Here is a 21,554-nt window from a genome sequence, read left to right as displayed (position 1 = left end):
TGCCTGGAAAAGTGAAGAAACGTTAAAGTAAAGCAGAACAGCGAACACGACATAATGGAAACTGCTACACGCTTTCGCTTCAGCAGGGCTTTTCAGGCCTTAGCTTGAGGCAAGTACTCACGTCAAGTTTCCCTGTAGCTCTAGAGCATGACAGGAGGAGCTCCCACACATGCCATGGAAGCACCGTGTTTCCTTAGAGAAAACTCCTTTTCTTTCCAGAGGGCTGCCTACAGTGAATAGAGGCAGTCGAAAAATGTGTTATTTAGGTATCTTCAGGGCAGCATGGATAAAGATTTAAAATGGGAAAGCAAGGCTTGTGCCATCAGGTCTTCTTTTCCGGTGAACATGCAGCCGAAAGCCTTCTGATTTCTACCAAGTCACAAATGACTCTAGCTGCACCCAAGTCCCTTGCTGAATCACTTATCTTCACAGGGTGTTCTGCATGGAGCGAACTCCCTCATCCCTGAAACGCTCTATGTATCCTTTCGGGCCTAAGCCTATTCTAAAGTCCTGCAGTGTAACAGGAAAAACTTTGCTTTGGTTCCAGTAGGAATGCAAGCCTCCTTTCTCCTCTAGGTATGGGGTCCTTGGGTAAGAGTTCCTAGAAGGAAGGCGAAGCAGATTGTGTTTCTTAGTGTAGCTCCAATGAGGGCAATGAGGCAGACTTCCATGGCATGTAGGACGTGAGAGAACAGAATCCCTGGAGCTGTTGAACAGCTGAGTCCACCTAGTTTCCTAAGGGAGGGTGCAGCGACTTGCCCTACACTCTGAATACATAGAGTGACTGGGAAAGACTTCTAGGTCTGGATGTTTCTTAGAAAGGCAAAGGAGACTGCTGGTTCTCACTGTATTTGTAGGAAAAAGGGTGCCTACAAGCGGGTGCCTAGTGCCTGGAAAAGTGAAGAAACGTTAAAGTAAAGCAGAACAGCGAACACGACATAATGGAAACTGCTACACGCTTTCGCTTCAGCAGGGCTTTTCAGGCCTTAGCTTGAGGCAAGTACTCACGTCAAGTTTCCCTGTAGCTCTAGAGCATGACAGGAGGAGCTCCCACACATGCCATGGAAGCACCGTGTTTCCTTAGAGAAAACTCCTTTTCTTTCCAGAGGGCTGCCTACAGTGAATAGAGGCAGTCGAAAAATGTGTTATTTAGGTATCTTCAGGGCAGCATGGATAAAGATTTAAAATGGGAAAGCAAGGCTTGTGCCATCAGGTCTTCTTTTCCGGTGAACATGCAGCCGAAAGCCTTCTGATTTCTACCAAGTCACAAATGACTCTAGCTGCACCCAAGTCCCTTGCTGAATCACTTATCTTCACAGGGTGTTCTGCATGGAGCGAACTCCCTCATCCCTGAAACGCTCTATGTATCCTTTCGGGCCTAAGCCTATTCTAAAGTCCTGCAGTGTAACAGGAAAAACTTTGCTTTGGTTCCAGTAGGAATGCAAGCCTCCTTTCTCCTCTAGGTATGGGGTCCTTGGGTAAGAGTTCCTAGAAGGAAGGCGAAGCAGATTGTGTTTCTTAGTGTAGCTCCAATGAGGGCAATGAGGCAGACTTCCATGGCATGTAGGACGTGAGAGAACAGAATCCCTGGAGCTGTTGAACAGCTGAGTCCACCTAGTTTCCTAAGGGAGGGTGCAGCGACTTGCCCTACACTCTGAATACATAGAGTGACTGGGAAAGACTTCTAGGTCTGGATGTTTCTTAGAAAGGCAAAGGAGACTGCTGGTTCTCACTGTATTTGTAGGAAAAAGGGTGCCTACAAGCGGGTGCCTAGTGCCTGGAAAAGTGAAGAAACGTTAAAGTAAAGCAGAACAGCGAACACGACCTAATGGAAACTGCTCCACGCTTTCGCTTCAGCAGGGCTTTTCAGGCCTTAGCTTGAGGCAAGTACTCACGTCAAGTTTCCCTGTAGCTCTAGAGCATGACAGGAGGAGCTCCCACAAATGCCATGGAAGCACCGTGTTTCCTTAGAGAAAACGCCTTTTCTTTCCAGAGGGCTGCCTACAGTGACTATGGCCTATCGAAAAATGTTTTATTTATATATCTTCAAGGCAGCATGGATAAAGATTTAAAATGGGAAAGCAAGGCTTGTGCCATCAGGTCTTCTTTTCTGGTGAACATGCAGCCGAACACCTTCTGATTTCTCACAAGTCAAAAGAGACTCTAGCTACACCTTGGTCCCTTGCTGAATTAACTTATCTTCACAGGGTTTTCTGCATGTAGCGAACTCCCTCATCCTTGGAACGTTCTATGTATGCTATCGGGCCTAAGCCTATTGTAAAGTCCTGCAGTGTAACAGGAAAAACTGTGCTTTGGTTCCAGTAGGAATGCAAGCCACCTTTCTCCTGTTGGTATGGGGTCCTTGGGTAGGAGTTCCTAGAGGAAGGCGAAGCAGCTTGTGTTTCTTAGTGTAGCTCCAATGTGGCAATGAGGCAGACTTCCATGAGATGTAGGACGTGAGAGAAGAGAATCCCTCGAGCTGTTGGAACGCTGAGGACATCTAGCCTTCCCAAGGAAGGGGGCAGCGAGTTGCCCTACACTCTGAATACATAGAGTGACTGGGAAAGGCTTCTAGGTCTGGATGTTTCTTAGAAAGGCAAAGGAGACTGCTGGTTCTCACTGTACTTGTAGGAAAAAGGGTGCCTACAAGCGGGTGCCTAGTGCCTGGAAAAGTGAAGAAACGTTAAAGTAAAGCAGAACAGCGAACACGACATAATGGAAACTGCTACACGCTTTCGCTTCAGCAGGGCTTTTCAGGCCTTAGCTTGAGGCAAGTACTCACGTCAAGTTTCCCTGTAGCTCTAGAGCATGACAGGAGGAGCTCCCACACATGCCATGGAAGCACCGTGTTTCCTTAGAGAAAACTCCTTTTCTTTCCAGAGGGCTGCCTACAGTGAATAGAGGCAGTCGAAAAATGTGTTATTTAGGTATCTTCAGGGCAGCATGGATAAAGATTTAAAATGGGAAAGCAAGGCTTGTGCCATCAGGTCTTCTTTTCCGGTGAACATGCAGCCGAAAGCCTTCTGATTTCTACCAAGTCACAAATGACTCTAGCTGCACCCAAGTCCCTTGCTGAATCACTTATCTTCACAGGGTGTTCTGCATGGAGCGAACTCCCTCATCCCTGAAACGCTCTATGTATCCTTTCGGGCCTAAGCCTATTCTAAAGTCCTGCAGTGTAACAGGAAAAACTTTGCTTTGGTTCCAGTAGGAATGCAAGCCTCCTTTCTCCTCTAGGTATGGGGTCCTTGGGTAAGAGTTCCTAGAAGGAAGGCGAAGCAGATTGTGTTTCTTAGTGTAGCTCCAATGAGGGCAATGAGGCAGACTTCCATGGCATGTAGGACGTGAGAGAACAGAATCCCTGGAGCTGTTGAACAGCTGAGTCCACCTAGTTTCCTAAGGGAGGGTGCAGCGACTTGCCCTACACTCTGAATACATAGAGTGACTGGGAAAGACTTCTAGGTCTGGATGTTTCTTAGAAAGGCAAAGGAGACTGCTGGTTCTCACTGTATTTGTAGGAAAAAGGGTGCCTACAAGCGGGTGCCTAGTGCCTGGAAAAGTGAAGAAACGTTAAAGTAAAGCAGAACAGCGAACACGACATAATGGAAACTGCTACACGCTTTCGCTTCAGCAGGGCTTTTCAGGCCTTAGCTTGAGGCAAGTACTCACGTCAAGTTTCCCTGTAGCTCTAGAGCATGACAGGAGGAGCTCCCACAAATGCCATGGAAGCACCGTGTTTCCTTAGAGAAAACGCCTTTTCTTTCCAGAGGGCTGCCTACAGTGACTATGGCCTATCGAAAAATGTTTTATTTATATATCTTCAAGGCAGCATGGATAGAGATTTAAAATGGGAAAGCAAGGCTTGTGCCATCAGGTGTTCTTTTCTGGTGAACATGCAGCCGAACACCTTCTGATTTCTCACAAGTCAAAAGAGACTCTAGCTACACCTTGGTCCCTTGCTGAATTAACTTATCTTCACAGGGTTTTCTGCATGTAGCGAACTCCCTCATCCTTGGAACGTTCTATGTATGCTATCGGGCCTAAGCCTATTGTAAAGTCCTGCAGTGTAACAGGAAAAACTGTGCTTTGGTTCCAGTAGGAATGCAAGCCACCTTTCTCCTGTTGGTATGGGGTCCTTGGGTAGGAGTTCCTAGAGGAAGGCGAAGCAGCTTGTGTTTCTTAGTGTAGCTCCAATGTGGCAATGAGGCAGACTTCCATGAGATGTAGGACGTGAGAGAAGAGAATCCCTCGAGCTGTTGGAACGCTGAGGACATCTAGCCTTCCCAAGGAAGGGGGCAGCGAGTTGCCCTACACTCTGAATACATAGAGTGACTGGGAAAGGCTTCTAGGTCTGGATGTTTCTTAGAAAGGCAAAGGAGACTGCTGGTTCTCACTGTACTTGTAGGAAAAAGGATGCCTACAAGCGGGTGCCTAGTGCCTGGAAAAGTGAAGAAACGTTAAAGTAAAGCAGAACAGCGAACACGACATAATGGAAACTGCTACACGCTTTCGCTTCAGCAGGGCTTTTCAGGCCTTAGCTTGAGGCAAGTACTCACGTCAAGTTTCCCTGTAGCTCTAGAGCATGACAGGAGGAGCTCCCACACATGCCATGGAAGCACCGTGTTTCCTTAGAGAAAACTCCTTTTCTTTCCAGAGGGCTGCCTACAGTGAATAGAGGCAGTCGAAAAATGTGTTATTTAGGTATCTTCAGGGCAGCATGGATAAAGATTTAAAATGGGAAAGCAAGGCTTGTGCCATCAGGTCTTCTTTTCCGGTGAACATGCAGCCGAAAGCCTTCTGATTTCTACCAAGTCACAAATGACTCTAGCTGCACCCAAGTCCCTTGCTGAATCACTTATCTTCACAGGGTGTTCTGCATGGAGCGAACTCCCTCATCCCTGAAACGCTCTATGTATCCTTTCGGGCCTAAGCCTATTCTAAAGTCCTGCAGTGTAACAGGAAAAACTTTGCTTTGGTTCCAGTAGGAATGCAAGCCTCCTTTCTCCTCTAGGTATGGGGTCCTTGGGTAAGAGTTCCTAGAAGGAAGGCGAAGCAGATTGTGTTTCTTAGTGTAGCTCCAATGTGGCAATGAGGCAGACTTCCATGAGATGTAGGACGTGAGAGAAGAGAATCCCTCGAGCTGTTGGAACGCTCAGGACATCTAGACTTCCCAAGGAAGGGGGCAGCGAGTTGCCCTACACTCTGAATACATAGAGTGACTGGGAAAGGCTTCTAGGTCTGGATGTTTCTTAGAAAGGCAAAGGAGACTGCTGGTTCTCACTGTATTTGTAGGAAAAATGGTGCCTACAAGCGGGTGCCTAGTGCCTGGAAAAGTGAAGAAACGTTAAAGTAAAGCAGAACAGCGAACACGACATAATGGAAACTGCTGCACGCTTTCGCTTCAGCAGGGCTTTTCAGGCCTTAGCTTGAGGCAAGTACTCACGTCAAGTTTCCCTGTAGCTCTAGAGCATGACAGGAGGAGCTCCCACACATGCCATGGAAGCACCGTGTTTCCTTAGAGAAAACTCCTTTTCTTTCCAGAGGGCTGCCTACAGTGAATAGAGGCAGTCGAAAAATGTGTTATTTAGGTATCTTCAGGGCAGCATGGATAAAGATTTAAAATGGGAAAGCAAGGCTTGTGCCATCAGGTCTTCTTTTCCGGTGAACATGCAGCCGAAAGCCTTCTGATTTCTACCAAGTCACAAATGACTCTAGCTGCACCCAAGTCCCTTGCTGAATCACTTATCTTCACAGGGTGTTCTGCATGGAGCGAACTCCCTCATCCCTGAAACGCTCTATGTATCCTTTCGGGCCTAAGCCTATTCTAAAGTCCTGCAGTGTAACAGGAAAAACTTTGCTTTGGTTCCAGTAGGAATGCAAGCCTCCTTTCTCCTCTAGGTATGGGGTCCTTGGGTAAGAGTTCCTAGAAGGAAGGCGAAGCAGATTGTGTTTCTTAGTGTAGCTCCAATGAGGGCAATGAGGCAGACTTCCATGGCATGTAGGACGTGAGAGAACAGAATCCCTGGAGCTGTTGAACAGCTGAGTCCACCTAGTTTCCTAAGGGAGGGTGCAGCGACTTGCCCTACACTCTGAATACATAGAGTGACTGGGAAAGACTTCTAGGTCTGGATGTTTCTTAGAAAGGCAAAGGAGACTGCTGGTTCTCACTGTATTTGTAGGAAAAAGGGTGCCTACAAGCGGGTGCCTAGTGCCTGGAAAAGTGAAGAAACGTTAAAGTAAAGCAGAACAGCGAACACGACCTAATGGAAACTGCTCCACGCTTTCGCTTCAGCAGGGCTTTTCAGGCCTTAGCTTGAGGCAAGTACTCACGTCAAGTTTCCCTGTAGCTCTAGAGCATGACAGGAGGAGCTCCCACACATGCCATGGAAGCACCGTGTTTCCTTAGAGAAAACTCCTTTTCTTTCCAGAGGGCTGCCTACAGTGAATAGAGGCAGTCGAAAAATGTGTTATTTAGGTATCTTCAGGGCAGCATGGATAAAGATTTAAAATGGGAAAGCAAGGCTTGTGCCATCAGGTCTTCTTTTCCGGTGAACATGCAGCCGAAAGCCTTCTGATTTCTACCAAGTCACAAATGACTCTAGCTGCACCCAAGTCCCTTGCTGAATCACTTATCTTCACAGGGTGTTCTGCATGGAGCGAACTCCCTCATCCCTGAAACGCTCTATGTATCCTTTCGGGCCTAAGCCTATTCTAAAGTCCTGCAGTGTAACAGGAAAAACTTTGCTTTGGTTCCAGTAGGAATGCAAGCCTCCTTTCTCCTCTAGGTATGGGGTCCTTGGGTAAGAGTTCCTAGAAGGAAGGCGAAGCAGATTGTGTTTCTTAGTGTAGCTCCAATGAGGGCAATGAGGCAGACTTCCATGGCATGTAGGACGTGAGAGAACAGAATCCCTGGAGCTGTTGAACAGCTGAGTCCACCTAGTTTCCTAAGGGAGGGTGCAGCGACTTGCCCTACACTCTGAATACATAGAGTGACTGGGAAAGACTTCTAGGTCTGGATGTTTCTTAGAAAGGCAAAGGAGACTGCTGGTTCTCACTGTATTTGTAGGAAAAAGGGTGCCTACAAGCGGGTGCCTAGTGCCTGGAAAAGTGAAGAAACGTTAAAGTAAAGCAGAACAGCGAACACGACCTAATGGAAACTGCTCCACGCTTTCGCTTCAGCAGGGCTTTTCAGGCCTTAGCTTGAGGCAAGTACTCACGTCAAGTTTCCCTGTAGCTCTAGAGCATGACAGGAGGAGCTCCCACACATGCCATGGAAGCACCGTGTTTCCTTAGAGAAAACTCCTTTTCTTTCCAGAGGGCTGCCTACAGTGACTATGGCCTATCGAAAAATGTGTTATTTATATATCTTCAAGGCAGCATGGATAGAGATTTAAAATGGGAAAGCAAGGCTTGTGCCATCAGGTGTTCTTTTCCGGTGAACATGCAGCCGAACACCTTCTGATTTCTCACAAGTCAAAAGAGACTCTAGCTACACCTTGGTCCCTTGCTGAATTAACTTATCTTCACAGGGTTTTCTGCATGTAGCGAACTCCCTCATCCTTGGAACGTTCTATGTATGCTATCGGGCCTAAGCCTATTGTAAAGTCCTGCAGTGTAACAGGAAAAACTGTGCTTTGGTTCCAGTAGGAATGCAAGCCACCTTTCTCCTGTAGGTATGGGGTCCTTGGGTAGGAGTTCCTAGAGGAAGGCGAAGCAGCTTGTGTTTCTTAGTGTAGCTCCAATGTGGCAATGAGGCAGACTTCCATGAGATGTAGGACGTGAGAGAAGAGTATCCCTCGAGCTGTTGGAACGCTGAGGACATCTAGCTTTCCCAAGGAAGGGGGCAGCGAGTTGCCCTACCCTCTGAATACATAGAGTGACTGGGAAAGGCTTCTAGGTCTGGATGTTTCTTAGAAAGGCAAAGGAGACTGCTGGTTCACACTCTACTTGTAGGAAAAAGGGTGCCTACAAGCGGGTGCCTAGTGCCTGGAAAAGTGAAGAAACGTTAAAGTAAAGCAGAACAGCGAACACGACATAATGGAAACTGCTCCACGCTTTCGCTTCAGCAGGGCTTTTCAGGCCTTAGCTTGAGGCAAGTACTCACGTCAAGTTTCCCTGTAGCTCTAGAGCATGACAGGAGGAGCTCCCACACATGCCATGGAAGCACCGTGTTTCCTTAGAGAAAACTCCTTTTCTTTCCAGAGGGCTGCCTACAGTGAATAGAGGCAGTCGAAAAATGTGTTATTTAGGTATCTTCAGGGCAGCATGGATAAAGATTTAAAATGGGAAAGCAAGGCTTGTGCCATCAGGTCTTCTTTTCCGGTGAACATGCAGCCGAAAGCCTTCTGATTTCTACCAAGTCACAAATGACTCTAGCTGCACCCAAGTCCCTTGCTGAATCACTTATCTTCACAGGGTGTTCTGCATGGAGCGAACTCCCTCATCCCTGAAACGCTCTATGTATCCTTTCGGGCCTAAGCCTATTCTAAAGTCCTGCAGTGTAACAGGAAAAACTTTGCTTTGGTTCCAGTAGGAATGCAAGCCTCCTTTCTCCTCTAGGTATGGGGTCCTTGGGTAAGAGTTCCTAGAAGGAAGGCGAAGCAGATTGTGTTTCTTAGTGTAGCTCCAATGAGGGCAATGAGGCAGACTTCCATGGCATGTAGGACGTGAGAGAACAGAATCCCTGGAGCTGTTGAACAGCTGAGTCCACCTAGTTTCCTAAGGGAGGGTGCAGCGACTTGCCCTACACTCTGAATACATAGAGTGACTGGGAAAGACTTCTAGGTCTGGATGTTTCTTAGAAAGGCAAAGGAGACTGCTGGTTCTCACTGTATTTGTAGGAAAAAGGGTGCCTACAAGCGGGTGCCTAGTGCCTGGAAAAGTGAAGAAACGTTAAAGTAAATTTAGCAGAACAGCGAACACGACATAATGGAAACTGCTACACGCTTTCGCTTCAGCAGGGCTTTTCAGGCCTTAGCTTGAGGCAAGTACTCACGTCAAGTTTCCCTGTAGCTCTAGAGCATGACAGGAGGAGCTCCCACACATGCCATGGAAGCACCGTGTTTCCTTAGAGAAAACTCCTTTTCTTTCCAGAGGGCTGCCTACAGTGAATAGAGGCAGTCGAAAAATGTGTTATTTAGGTATCTTCAGGGCAGCATGGATAAAGATTTAAAATGGGAAAGCAAGGCTTGTGCCATCAGGTCTTCTTTTCCGGTGAACATGCAGCCGAAAGCCTTCTGATTTCTACCAAGTCACAAATGACTCTAGCTGCACCCAAGTCCCTTGCTGAATCACTTATCTTCACAGGGTGTTCTGCATGGAGCGAACTCCCTCATCCCTGAAACGCTCTATGTATCCTTTCGGGCCTAAGCCTATTCTAAAGTCCTGCAGTGTAACAGGAAAAACTTTGCTTTGGTTCCAGTAGGAATGCAAGCCTCCTTTCTCCTGTAGGTATGGGGTCCTTGGGTAGGAGTTCCTAGAGGAAGGCGAAGCAGCTTGTGTTTCTTAGTGTAGCTCCAATGTGGCAATGAGGCAGACTTCCATGAGATGTAGGACGTGAGAGAAGAGTATCCCTCGAGCTGTTGGAACGCTGAGGACATCTAGCTTTTCCAAGGAAGGGGGCAGCGAGTTGCCCTACACTCTGAATACATAGAGTGACTGGGAAAGGCTTCTAGGTCTGGATGTTTCTTAGAAAGGCAAAGGAGACTGCTGGTTCACACTCTACTTGTAGGAAAAAGGGTGCCTACAAGCGGGTGCCTAGTGCCTGGAAAAGTGAAGAAACGTTAAAGTAAAGCAGAACAGCGAACACGACCTAATGGAAACTGCTCCACGCTTTCGCTTCAGCAGGGCTTTTCAGGCCTTAGCTTGAGGCAAGTACTCACGTCAAGTTTCCCTGTAGCTCTAGAGCATGACAGGAGGAGCTCCCACACATGCCATGGAAGCACCGTGTTTCCTTAGAGAAAACTCCTTTTCTTTCCAGAGGGCTGCCTACAGTGACTATGGCCTATCGAAAAATGTGTTATTTATATATCTTCAAGGCAGCATGGATAGAGATTTAAAATGGGAAAGCAAGGCTTGTGCCATCAGGTGTTCTTTTCCGGTGAACATGCAGCCGAACACCTTCTGATTTCTCACAAGTCAAAAGAGACTCTAGCTACACCTTGGTCCCTTGCTGAATTAACTTATCTTCACAGGGTTTTCTGCATGTAGCGAACTCCCTCATCCTTGGAACGTTCTATGTATGCTATCGGGCCTAAGCCTATTGTAAAGTCCTGCAGTGTAACAGGAAAAACTGTGCTTTGGTTCCAGTAGGAATGCAAGCCACCTTTCTCCTGTAGGTATGGGGTCCTTGGGTAGGAGTTCCTAGAGGAAGGCGAAGCAGCTTGTGTTTCTTAGTGTAGCTCCAATGTGGCAATGAGGCAGACTTCCATGAGATGTAGGACGTGAGAGAAGAGTATCCCTCGAGCTGTTGGAACGCTGAGGACATCTAGCTTTCCCAAGGAAGGGGGCAGCGAGTTGCCCTACCCTCTGAATACATAGAGTGACTGGGAAAGGCTTCTAGGTCTGGATGTTTCTTAGAAAGGCAAAGGAGACTGCTGGTTCACACTCTACTTGTAGGAAAAAGGGTGCCTACAAGCGGGTGCCTAGTGCCTGGAAAAGTGAAGAAACGTTAAAGTAAAGCAGAACAGCGAACACGACATAATGGAAACTGCTCCACGCTTTCGCTTCAGCAGGGCTTTTCAGGCCTTAGCTTGAGGCAAGTACTCACGTCAAGTTTCCCTGTAGCTCTAGAGCATGACAGGAGGAGCTCCCACACATGCCATGGAAGCACCGTGTTTCCTTAGAGAAAACTCCTTTTCTTTCCAGAGGGCTGCCTACAGTGAATAGAGGCAGTCGAAAAATGTGTTATTTAGGTATCTTCAGGGCAGCATGGATAAAGATTTAAAATGGGAAAGCAAGGCTTGTGCCATCAGGTCTTCTTTTCCGGTGAACATGCAGCCGAAAGCCTTCTGATTTCTACCAAGTCAAAAATGACTCTAGCTGCACCCAAGTCCCTTGCTGAATCACTTATCTTCACAGGGTGTTCTGCATGGAGCGAACTCCCTCATCCCTGAAACGCTCTATGTATCCTTTCGGGCCTAAGCCTATTCTAAAGTCCTGCAGTGTAACAGGAAAAACTGTGCTTTGGTTCCAGTAGGAATGCAAGCCTCCTTTCTCCTCTAGGTATGGGGTCCTTGGGTAAGAGTTCCTAGAAGGAAGGCGAAGCAGATTGTGTTTCTTAGTGTAGCTCCAATGAGGGCAATGAGGCAGACTTCCATGGCATGTAGGACGTGAGAGAACAGAATCCCTGGAGCTGTTGAACAGCTGAGTCCACCTAGTTTCCTAAGGGAGGGTGCAGCGACTTGCCCTACACTCTGAATACATAGAGTGACTGGGAAAGACTTCTAGGTCTGGATGTTTCTTAGAAAGGCAAAGGAGACTGCTGGTTCTCACTGTATTTGTAGGAAAAAGGGTGCCTACAAGCGGGTGCCTAGTGCCTGGAAAAGTGAAGAAACGTTAAAGTAAATTTAGCAGAACAGCGAACACGACATAATGGAAACTGCTACACGCTTTCGCTTCAGCAGGGCTTTTCAGGCCTTAGCTTGAGGCAAGTACTCACGTCAAGTTTCCCTGTAGCTCTAGAGCATGACAGGAGGAGCTCCCACACATGCCATGGAAGCACCGTGTTTCCTTAGAGAAAACTCCTTTTCTTTCCAGAGGGCTGCCTACAGTGAATAGAGGCAGTCGAAAAATGTGTTATTTAGGTATCTTCAGGGCAGCATGGATAAAGATTTAAAATGGGAAAGCAAGGCTTGTGCCATCAGGTCTTCTTTTCCGGTGAACATGCAGCCGAAAGCCTTCTGATTTCTACCAAGTCACAAATGACTCTAGCTGCACCCAAGTCCCTTGCTGAATCACTTATCTTCACAGGGTGTTCTGCATGGAGCGAACTCCCTCATCCCTGAAACGCTCTATGTATCCTTTCGGGCCTAAGCCTATTCTAAAGTCCTGCAGTGTAACAGGAAAAACTTTGCTTTGGTTCCAGTAGGAATGCAAGCCTCCTTTCTCCTCTAGGTATGGGGTCCTTGGGTAAGAGTTCCTAGAAGGAAGGCGAAGCAGATTGTGTTTCTTAGTGTAGCTCCAATGAGGGCAATGAGGCAGACTTCCATGGCATGTAGGACGTGAGAGAACAGAATCCCTGGAGCTGTTGAACAGCTGAGTCCACCTAGTTTCCTAAGGGAGGGTGCAGCGACTTGCCCTACACTCTGAATACATAGAGTGACTGGGAAAGACTTCTAGGTCTGGATGTTTCTTAGAAAGGCAAAGGAGACTGCTGGTTCTCACTGTATTTGTAGGAAAAAGGGTGCCTACAAGCGGGTGCCTAGTGCCTGGAAAAGTGAAGAAACGTTAAAGTAAAGCAGAACAGCGAACACGACCTAATGGAAACTGCTCCACGCTTTCGCTTCAGCAGGGCTTTTCAGGCCTTAGCTTGAGGCAAGTACTCACGTCAAGTTTCCCTGTAGCTCTAGAGCATGACAGGAGGAGCTCCCACACATGCCATGGAAGCACCGTGTTTCCTTAGAGAAAACTCCTTTTCTTTCCAGAGGGCTGCCTACAGTGACTATGGCCTATCGAAAAATGTGTTATTTATATATCTTCAAGGCAGCATGGATAGAGATTTAAAATGGGAAAGCAAGGCTTGTGCCATCAGGTGTTCTTTTCCGGTGAACATGCAGCCGAACACCTTCTGATTTCTCACAAGTCAAAAGAGACTCTAGCTACACCTTGGTCCCTTGCTGAATTAACTTATCTTCACAGGGTTTTCTGCATGTAGCGAACTCCCTCATCCTTGGAACGTTCTATGTATGCTATCGGGCCTAAGCCTATTGTAAAGTCCTGCAGTGTAACAGGAAAAACTGTGCTTTGGTTCCAGTAGGAATGCAAGCCACCTTTCTCCTGTAGGTATGGGGTCCTTGGGTAGGAGTTCCTAGAGGAAGGCGAAGCAGCTTGTGTTTCTTAGTGTAGCTCCAATGTGGCAATGAGGCAGACTTCCATGAGATGTAGGACGTGAGAGAAGAGTATCCCTCGAGCTGTTGGAACGCTGAGGACATCTAGCTTTCCCAAGGAAGGGGGCAGCGAGTTGCCCTACCCTCTGAATACATAGAGTGACTGGGAAAGGCTTCTAGGTCTGGATGTTTCTTAGAAAGGCAAAGGAGACTGCTGGTTCACACTCTACTTGTAGGAAAAAGGGTGCCTACAAGCGGGTGCCTAGTGCCTGGAAAAGTGAAGAAACGTTAAAGTAAAGCAGAACAGCGAACACGACATAATGGAAACTGCTCCACGCTTTCGCTTCAGCAGGGCTTTTCAGGCCTTAGCTTGAGGCAAGTACTCACGTCAAGTTTCCCTGTAGCTCTAGAGCATGACAGGAGGAGCTCCCACACATGCCATGGAAGCACCGTGTTTCCTTAGAGAAAACTCCTTTTCTTTCCAGAGGGCTGCCTACAGTGAATAGAGGCAGTCGAAAAATGTGTTATTTAGGTATCTTCAGGGCAGCATGGATAAAGATTTAAAATGGGAAAGCAAGGCTTGTGCCATCAGGTCTTCTTTTCCGGTGAACATGCAGCCGAAAGCCTTCTGATTTCTACCAAGTCAAAAATGACTCTAGCTGCACCCAAGTCCCTTGCTGAATCACTTATCTTCACAGGGTGTTCTGCATGGAGCGAACTCCCTCATCCCTGAAACGCTCTATGTATCCTTTCGGGCCTAAGCCTATTCTAAAGTCCTGCAGTGTAACAGGAAAAACTGTGCTTTGGTTCCAGTAGGAATGCAAGCCTCCTTTCTCCTCTAGGTATGGGGTCCTTGGGTAAGAGTTCCTAGAAGGAAGGCGAAGCAGATTGTGTTTCTTAGTGTAGCTCCAATGAGGGCAATGAGGCAGACTTCCATGGCATGTAGGACGTGAGAGAACAGAATCCCTGGAGCTGTTGAACAGCTGAGTCCACCTAGTTTCCTAAGGGAGGGTGCAGCGACTTGCCCTACACTCTGAATACATAGAGTGACTGGGAAAGACTTCTAGGTCTGGATGTTTCTTAGAAAGGCAAAGGAGACTGCTGGTTCTCACTGTATTTGTAGGAAAAAGGGTGCCTACAAGCGGGTGCCTAGTGCCTGGAAAAGTGAAGAAACGTTAAAGTAAAGCAGAACAGCGAACACGACATAATGGAAACTGCTACACGCTTTCGCTTCAGCAGGGCTTTTCAGGCCTTAGCTTGAGGCAAGTACTCACGTCAAGTTTCCCTGTAGCTCTAGAGCATGACAGGAGGAGCTCCCACACATGCCATGGAAGCACCGTGTTTCCTTAGAGAAAACTCCTTTTCTTTCCAGAGGGCTGCCTACAGTGAATAGAGGCAGTCGAAAAATGTGTTATTTAGGTATCTTCAGGGCAGCATGGATAAAGATTTAAAATGGGAAAGCAAGGCTTGTGCCATCAGGTCTTCTTTTCCGGTGAACATGCAGCCGAAAGCCTTCTGATTTCTACCAAGTCACAAATGACTCTAGCTGCACCCAAGTCCCTTGCTGAATCACTTATCTTCACAGGGTGTTCTGCATGGAGCGAACTCCCTCATCCCTGAAACGCTCTATGTATCCTTTCGGGCCTAAGCCTATTCTAAAGTCCTGCAGTGTAACAGGAAAAACTTTGCTTTGGTTCCAGTAGGAATGCAAGCCTCCTTTCTCCTCTAGGTATGGGGTCCTTGGGTAAGAGTTCCTAGAAGGAAGGCGAAGCAGATTGTGTTTCTTAGTGTAGCTCCAATGAGGGCAATGAGGCAGACTTCCATGGCATGTAGGACGTGAGAGAACAGAATCCCTGGAGCTGTTGAACAGCTGAGTCCACCTAGTTTCCTAAGGGAGGGTGCAGCGACTTGCCCTACACTCTGAATACATAGAGTGACTGGGAAAGACTTCTAGGTCTGGATGTTTCTTAGAAAGGCAAAGGAGACTGCTGGTTCTCACTGTATTTGTAGGAAAAAGGGTGCCTACAAGCGGGTGCCTAGTGCCTGGAAAAGTGAAGAAACGTTAAAGTAAAGCAGAACAGCGAACACGACCTAATGGAAACTGCTCCACGCTTTCGCTTCAGCAGGGCTTTTCAGGCCTTAGCTTGAGGCAAGTACTCACGTCAAGTTTCCCTGTAGCTCTAGAGCATGACAGGAGGAGCTCCCACACATGCCATGGAAGCACCGTGTTTCCTTAGAGAAAACTCCTTTTCTTTCCAGAGGGCTGCCTACAGTGACTATGGCCTATCGAAAAATGTGTTATTTATATATCTTCAAGGCAGCATGGATAGAGATTTAAAATGGGAAAGCAAGGCTTGTGCCATCAGGTGTTCTTTTCCGGTGAACATGCAGCCGAACACCTTCTGATTTCTCACAAGTCAAAAGAGACTCTAGCTACACCTTGGTCCCTTGCTGAATTAACTTATCTTCACAGGGTTTTCTGCATGTAGCGAACTCCCTCATCCTTGGAACGTTCTATGTATGCTATCGGGCCTAAGCCTATTGTAAAGTCCTGCAGTGTAACAGGAAAAACTGTGCTTTGGTTCCAGTAGGAATGCAAGCCACCTTTCTCCTGTAGGTATGGGGTCCTTGGGTAGGAGTTCCTAGAGGAAGGCGAAGCAGCTTGTGTTTCTTAGTGTAGCTCCAATGTGGCAATGAGGCAGACTTCCATGAGATGTAGGACGTGAGAGAAGAGTATCCCTCGAGCTGTTGGAACGCTGAGGACATCTAGCTTTCCCAAGGAAGGGGGCAGCGAGTTGCCCTACCCTCTGAATACATAGAGTGACTGGGAAAGGCTTCTAGGTCTGGATGTTTCTTAGAAAGGCAAAGGAGACTGCTGGTTCACACTCTACTTGTAGGAAAAAGGGTGCCTACAAGCGGGTGCCTAGTGCCTGGAAAAGTGAAGAAACGTTAAAGTAAAGCAGAACAGCGAACACGACATAATGGAAACTGCTCCACGCTTTCGCTTCAGCAGGGCTTTTCAGGCCTTAGCTTGAGGCAAGTACTCACGTCAAGTTTCCCTGTAGCTCTAGAGCATGACAGGAGGAGCTCCCACACATGCCATGGAAGCACCGTGTTTCCTTAGAGAAAACTCCTTTTCTTTCCAGAGGGCTGCCTACAGTGAATAGAGGCAGTCGAAAAATGTGTTATTTAGGTATCTTCAGGGCAGCATGGATAAAGATTTAAAATGGGAAAGCAAGGCTTGTGCCATCAGGTCTTCTTTTCCGGTGAACATGCAGCCGAAAGCCTTCTGATTTCTACCAAGTCAAAAATGACTCTAGCTGCACCCAAGTCCCTTGCTGAATCACTTATCTTCACAGGGTGTTCTGCATGGAGCGAACTCCCTCATCCCTGAAACGCTCTATGTATCCTTTCGGGCCTAAGCCTATTCTAAAGTCCTGCAGTGTAACAGGAAAAACTTTGCTTTGGTTCCAGTAGGAATGCAAGCCTCCTTTCTCCTCTAGGTATGGGGTCCTTGGGTAAGAGTTCCTAGAAGGAAGACGAAGCAGATTGTGTTTCTTAGTGTAGCTCCAGTGAGGGCAATGAGGCAGACTTCCATGGCATGTAGGACGTGAGAGAACAGAATCCCTGGAGCTGTTGAACAGCTGAGTCCACCTAGTTTCCTAAGGGAGGGTGCAGCGACTTGCCCTACACTCTGAATACATAGAGTGACTGGGAAAGACTTCTAGGTCTGGATGTTTCTTAGAAAGGCAAAGGAGACTGCTGGTTCTCACTGTATTTGTAGGAAAAAGGGTGCCTACAAGCGGGTGCCTAGTGCCTGGAAAAGTGAAGAAACGTTAAAGTAAATTTAGCAGAACAGCGAACACGACATAATGGAAACTGCTACACGCTTTCGCTTCAGCAGGGCTTTTCAGGCCTTAGCTTGAGGCAAGTACTCACGTCAAGTTTCCCTGTAGCTCTAGAGCATGACAGGAGGAGCTCCCACACATGCCATGGAAGCACCGTGTTTCCTTAGAGAAAACTCCTTTTCTTTCCAGAGGGCTGCCTACAGTGAATAGAGGCAGTCGAAAAATGTGTTATTTAGGTATCTTCAGGGCAGCATGGATAAAGATTTAAAATGGGAAAGCAAGGCTTGTGCCATCAGGTCTTCTTTTCCGGTGAACATGCAGCCGAAAGCCTTCTGATTTCTACCAAGTCACAAATGACTCTAGCTGCACCCAAGTCCCTTGCTGAATCACTTATCTTCACAGGGTGTTCTGCATGGAGCGAACTCCCTCATCCCTGAAACGCTCTATGTATCCCCTCGGGCCTAAGCCTATTCTAAAGTCCTGCAGTGTAACAGGAAAAACTTTGCTTTGGTTCCAGTAGGAATGCAAGCCTCCTTTCTCCTCTAGGTATGGGGTCCTTGGGTAAGAGTTCCTAGAAGGAAGGCGAAGCAGATTGTGTTTCTTAGTGTAGCTCCAATGAGGGCAATGAGGCAGACTTCCATGGCATGTAGGACGTGAGAGAACAGAATCCCTGGAGCTGTTGAACAGCTGAGTCCACCTAGTTTCCTAAGGGAGGGTGCAGCGACTTGCCCTACACTCTGAATACATAGAGTGACTGGGAAAGACTTCTAGGTCTGGATGTTTCTTAGAAAGGCAAAGGAGGCTGCTGGTTCTCACTGTATTTGTAGGAAAAAGGGTGCCTACAAGCGGGTGCCTAGTGCCTGGAAAAGTGAAGAAACGTTAAAGTAAAGCAGAACAGCGAACACGACCTAATGGAAACTGCTGCACGCTTTCGCTTCAGCAGGGCTTTTCAGGCCTTAGCTTGAGGCAAGTACTCACGTCAAGTTTCCCTGTAGCTCTAGAGCATGACAGGAGGAGCTCCCACACATGCCATGGAAGCACCGTGTTTCCTTAGAGAAAACTCCTTTTCTTTCCAGAGGGCTGCCTACAGTGAATAGAGGCAGTCGAAAAATGTGTTATTTAGGTATCTTCAGGGCAGCATGGATAAAGATTTAAAATGGGAAAGCAAGGCTTGTGCCATCAGGTCTTCTTTTCCGGTGAACATGCAGCCGAAAGCCTTCTGATTTCTACCAAGTCACAAATGACTCTAGCTGCACCCAAGTCCCTTGCTGAATCACTTATCTTCACAGGGTGTTCTGCATGGAGCGAACTCCCTCATCCCTGAAACGCTCTATGTATCCTTTCGGGCCTAAGCCTATTCTAAAGTCCTGCAGTGTAACAGGAAAAACTTTGCTTTGGTTCCAGTAGGAATGCAAGCCTCCTTTCTCCTCTAGGTATGGGGTCCTTGGGTAAGAGTTCCTAGAAGGAAGGCGAAGCAGATTGTGTTTCTTAGTGTAGCTCCAATGAGGGCAATGAGGCAGACTTCCATGGCATGTAGGACGTGAGAGAACAGAATCCCTGGAGCTGTTGAACAGCTGAGTCCACCTAGTTTCCTAAGGGAGGGTGCAGCGACTTGCCCTACACTCTGAATACATAGAGTGACTGGGAAAGACTTCTAGGTCTGGATGTTTCTTAGAAAGGCAAAGGAGACTGCTGGTTCTCACTGTATTTGTAGGAAAAAGGGTGCCTACAAGCGGGTGCCTAGTGCCTGGAAAAGTGAAGAAACGTTAAAGTAAAGCAGAACAGCGAACACGACCTAATGGAAACTGCTCCACGCTTTCGCTTCAGCAGGGCTTTTCAGGCCTTAGCTTGAGGCAAGTACTCACGTCAAGTTTCCCTGTAGCTCTAGAGCATGACAGGAGGAGCTCCCACACATGCCATGGAAGCACCGTGTTTCCTTAGAGAAAACTCCTTTTCTTTCCAGAGGGCTGCCTACAGTGACTATGGCCTATCGAAAAATGTGTTATTTATATATCTTCAAGGCAGCATGGATAGAGATTTAAAATGGGAAAGCAAGGCTTGTGCCATCAGGTGTTCTTTTCCGGTGAACATGCAGCCGAACACCTTCTGATTTCTCACAAGTCAAAAGAGACTCTAGCTACACCTTGGTCCCTTGCTGAATTAACTTATCTTCACAGGGTTTTCTGCATGTAGCGAACTCCCTCATCCTTGGAACGTTCTATGTATGCTATCGGGCCTAAGCCTATTGTAAAGTCCTGCAGTGTAACAGGAAAAACTGTGCTTTGGTTCCAGTAGGAATGCAAGCCACCTTTCTCCTGTAGGTATGGGGTCCTTGGGTAGGAGTTCCTAGAGGAAGGCGAAGCAGCTTGTGTTTCTTAGTGTAGCTCCAATGTGGCAATGAGGCAGACTTCCATGAGATGTAGGACGTGAGAGAAGAGTATCCCTCGAGCTGTTGGAACGCTGAGGACATCTAGCTTTCCCAAGGAAGGGGGCAGCGAGTTGCCCTACCCTCTGAATACATAGAGTGACTGGGAAAGGCTTCTAGGTCTGGATGTTTCTTAGAAAGGCAAAGGAGACTGCTGGTTCACACTCTACTTGTAGGAAAAAGGGTGCCTACAAGCGGGTGCCTAGTGCCTGGAAAAGTGAAGAAACGTTAAAGTAAAGCAGAACAGCGAACACGACATAATGGAAACTGCTACACGCTTTCGCTTCAGCAGGGCTTTTCAGGCCTTAGCTTGAGGCAAGTACTCACGTCAAGTTTCCCTGTAGCTCTAGAGCATGACAGGAGGAGCTCCCACACATGCCATGGAAGCACCGTGTTTCCTTAGAGAAAACTCCTTTTCTTTCCAGAGGGCTGCCTACAGTGAATAGAGGCAGTCGAAAAATGTGTTATTTAGGTATCTTCAGGGCAGCATGGATAAAGATTTAAAATGGGAAAGCAAGGCTTGTGCCATCAGGTCTTCTTTTCCGGTGAACATGCAGCCGAAAGCCTTCTGATTTCTACCAAGTCACAAATGACTCTAGCTGCACCCAAGTCCCTTGCTGAATCACTTATCTTCACAGGGTGTTCTGCATGGAGCGAACTCCCTCATCCCTGAAACGCTCTATGTATCCTTTCGGGCCTAAGCCTATTCTAAAGTCCTGCAGTGTAACAGGAAAAACTTTGCTTTGGTTCCAGTAGGAATGCAAGCCTCCTTTCTCCTCTAGGTATGGGGTCCTTGGGTAAGAGTTCCTAGAAGGAAGGCGAAGCAGATTGTGTTTCTTAGTGTAGCTCCAATGAGGGCAATGAGGCAGACTTCCATGGCATGTAGGACGTGAGAGAACAGAATCCCTGGAGCTGTTGAACAGCTGAGTCCACCTAGTTTCCTAAGGGAGGGTGCAGCGACTTGCCCTACACTCTGAATACATAGAGTGACTGGGAAAGACTTCTAGGTCTGGATGTTTCTTAGAAAGGCAAAGGAGACTGCTGGTTCTCACTGTATTTGTAGGAAAAAGGGTGCCTACAAGCGGGTGCCTAGTGCCTGGAAAAGTGAAGAAACGTTAAAGTAAAGCAGAACAGCGAACACGACATAATGGAAACTGCTACACGCTTTCGCTTCAGCAGGGCTTTTCAGGCCTTAGCTTGAGGCAAGTACTCACGTCAAGTTTCCCTGTAGCTCTAGAGCATGACAGGAGGAGCTCCCACACATGCCATGGAAGCACCGTGTTTCCTTAGAGAAAACTCCTTTTCTTTCCAGAGGGCTGCCTACAGTGAATAGAGGCAGTCGAAAAATGTGTTATTTAGGTATCTTCAGGGCAGCATGGATAAAGATTTAAAATGGGAAAGCAAGGCTTGTGCCATCAGGTCTTCTTTTCCGGTGAACATGCAGCCGAAAGCCTTCTGATTTCTACCAAGTCACAAATGACTCTAGCTGCACCCAAGTCCCTTGCTGAATCGCTTATCTTCACAGGGTGTTCTGCATGGAGCGAACTCCCTCATCCCTGAAACGCTCTATGTATCCTTTCGGGCCTAAGCCTATTCTAAAGTCCTGCAGTGTAACAGGAAAAACTTTGCTTTGGTTCCAGTAGGAATACAAGCCTCCTTTCTCCTCTAGGTATGGGGTCCTTGGGTAAGAGTTCCTAGAAGGAAGGCGAAGCAGATTGTGTTTCTTAGTGTAGCTCCAATGAGGGCAATGAGGCAGACTTCCATGGCATGTAGGACGTGAGAGAACAGAATCCCTGGAGCTGTTGAACAGCTGAGTCCACCTAGTTTCCTAAGGGAGGGTGCAGCGACTTGCCCTACACTCTGAATACATAGAGTGACTGGGAAAGACTTCTAGGTCTGGATGTTTCTTAGAAAGGCAAAGGAGACTGCTGGTTCTCACTGTATTTGTAGGAAAAAGGGTGCCTACAAGCGGGTGCCTAGTGCCTGGAAAAGTGAAGAAACGTTAAAGTAAAGCAGAACAGCGAACACGACATAATGGAAACTGCTACACGCTTTCGCTTCAGCAGGGCTTTTCAGGCCTTAGCTTGAGGCAAGTACTCACGTCAAGTTTCCCTGTAGCTCTAGAGCATGACAGGAGGAGCTCCCACACATGCCATGGAAGCACCGTGTTTCCTTAGAGAAAACTCCTTTTCTTTCCAGAGGGCTGCCTACAGTGAATAGAGGCAGTCGAAAAAT

Source organism: Balaenoptera acutorostrata, chromosome 21 (assembly GCF_949987535.1).
Source record: "Balaenoptera acutorostrata chromosome 21, mBalAcu1.1, whole genome shotgun sequence".
In the NCBI taxonomy this organism is placed as follows: Eukaryota; Metazoa; Chordata; class Mammalia; order Artiodactyla; family Balaenopteridae; genus Balaenoptera; species Balaenoptera acutorostrata.
This window is presented reverse-complemented; position numbering follows the sequence as displayed.